Here is a 2,854-nt window from a genome sequence, read left to right as displayed (position 1 = left end):
TAACTGACGGCTCCAAAGACCTTACTTTGGGAGGAGGAATCTCCTCAATAGAACCCTCACTCCTACTCCGTTTCTGGTGGAACAACTCACCAGAGGCAGTTTCAGCAATTGGAGACTGAGGTTTAAAGGAAGTGGCAGAAAAGCATCAGAGAGTAAGGGTTGGTGGGAAGTACGATGGGCTAGAACCGAAGCAAAGATCCTACCTGGCTGTGCAAACAGCAAACTAACTTTCTCCTTATTAACAATACTTTTTCAAATTTGTACCTTTTACCTTGTTTGAAGAGGCTTCATGAGCTTCTTTGCAGTGGTAACAGCATATTGGACCTGGACGGTTGTCATCTCCTTGATTTTCCTTAATTGCAAGAGTTGGCTCCATGCTCATAACCCTGACAGTGGAAGCACTGCATTGGGTTAGGCACATGTCTTTACCTTGAGGTGGTACCATGCCAACTGATTCTGGAAGGACTAATGTGTTAAAAATTAGAAAGAGAGCTGGTGTCGACTGTTCCAAACCCACAACTCTCTTCTTAAAACGTTTTACTGTCACTACATTAAATTTTTCTAGTTCCTCTAACAGTTTCTCCTCAGAATACCTCATCAGGTGTCGGAAAAAGACAGTTCCCTTACACTGATTAAGGGTTTTGTGAGAACATGAAACTTGAGCCCCAGCAATGTCGCATATCACACGCAGACAGGCACTCTCGTTTGGTGACGAAACCTTAACTATCAGGCTACCATCTCGCTGTGGGGTGATGCGAGGATCACGTTGACATACCTCAACTATTTTCCAATGTACTTCGAAAATATCAAGATCCATAATTGATACCCCATCAATGGTATTCACTACTAGGTACTTACTATGTGAAATACTTTCATATTTACCAGGTAAGATTTCCTTAATTCTTGTCATTTGGAAGCTGGAAAGGTTCCAGAGTAAGAACATGTGATGTTCCAGAGGGAATGGCCAGGGGATTGCATAGGTCGTCAGGGAGAGAGCTAGATCTTTGTAAATTTGTAGAAGTCATACAAATTAGAAATCTTCATTTCCTCACCCCCCCCCCCCCACCATGGAGCCAACTCTTCCTGTTTTAAAGAAAATGGGCAACCAAGAGTATATGTAAAGTGTGGTACATGTCATCAAAATGACAACTGTCCAATATGCTGTTACCAGTGCAAAGAAACTCATGAAGCTTCATCAAAGCAATGTTAAAGGTACAAATTTGAAAAAGAAGTATTGGTAATAAGGAGCAAGGAGAAAGTTAGTTTTCCAGAGGCAAAGCAAAGTGCCCGTGTGCTGTTTGCACAGCCAGGTAAATCCTCCATCCCACCAACCCTTGCCCTCCAGTGTTTCTTACACCACACACTCTGCTACTTCCTTTAAACCTCAGTCCCAAATTGCTGACACTACCTTTGGTGAGTTGTTCCACCAGGCAAAGAAAACCTGAGCCTGTCCAAAGGAAGACTATGGTAAACAATCATTAAAAAGGTACTTCCAGGAGCCTGGAAAGGGACAGCCTAAAGGTGTGGGGCAAATCTTGACCACAGGTGCTGCCAAGCACCTTATGAAGAAATAATCTAAAGAACTGTGTCACAACTGCGAGATTACTCTGAACCTTTGCCGATGTTTACCTCACTCTGTGAGGCGGGATTAGGTCCTTTCCGATTGGTTCGTACGCCTCGTGGGGAACGAGGGTATCGGGCCTATACATAGGCGCGGCCCATAAAAGGAGCACTTGCCAAAAATTCAACATTTGTCCTGTGACTTTGACTTGTGTGCTCCCTTCCGCCATGTGACCTCGCCTGCTCTGCTTGATCCTCTCTCTCCCCCACGCTCCTGATTGTACATATTTGCTTATGTATATGTGTAGCGTAATTTAGTGCCTTTAGCAGTAAAACCTTTTGTATGTTTCCTCCGATGTTTTTCCATTGACCTTGGCCATTCTGATTCCTTCGTCTTTTTTTATAAGTCGAACCCTGACAAACTGGATACCCTAATCCAGTGGAACTGTCAGGGAATTCAAGCAAAATGGGAAGAACTGCAACATCTGATAGCTTCATGTAACCCAGTTTGTGTATGCCCACAAGAGATTATGACCAGGGAAAATCGTCCCATTTTCCTGAGTTGATTCCAAATTCAAGCCCATTATGGAACCTTTGACAATGGACCTCATGGAGGAGTAGCAGTAATGGTACGTCAAGAAATTCCCTTCCAGGCCATCCACCTGCAGACAACACTGCAGGTGAAGGCTTTGAGAATACGCTTGACACGACCTTACACTATTGCATCCATCTACCTTCCTCCACATAATCTCAACATTAGTGATTTGGAAAATCTACTTGGGCAGTTGCCACATCCATTTCTACTCTTGGGAGATTTCAATGGTCGGCATCACCTCTGGGGAGACACTTTGTGTAACCCTCGAGGAAGGGCCTTGGAGTCCTTGTTCTTAAGAGTAGATGCAGTTTTACTGAACAGTGACACTCCCACACATTTCCAAATTCAAACTGGGACATTCTCCAATATAGACCTATCAATAGGCTCACCTGATTCACAGTTGAACTTCACTTGGCAGGTCATGGAAGACTTACATGGAAGCGACCACTTTCCAATGATTTTGGAGGAGGTGAATGGTATTCCAGCCAATAGAGTGCAGAGATGGCGACTTGAACATGCAGACTGAAATCTTTTTAGATCAACTGCAGTATTGTAAGGATCTGTGAATGATTTCCAGTGTATTCAAGATGCTGTTAATCACTTCACATCACAAATTCACCTTGCAGTAGAAGCATCCATTCCCAAAAGTAGCAGGCAGTATTGTCGACCTCGAGTACCATGGTGGTCTGATGAATGCCA

The sequence above is a fragment of the Penaeus monodon genome, chromosome 7 (genome assembly GCF_015228065.2).
Source record: "Penaeus monodon isolate SGIC_2016 chromosome 7, NSTDA_Pmon_1, whole genome shotgun sequence".
NCBI classification, from domain to species: domain Eukaryota; kingdom Metazoa; phylum Arthropoda; class Malacostraca; order Decapoda; family Penaeidae; genus Penaeus; species Penaeus monodon.
Note: the sequence above shows the minus strand (reverse complement) of the source record.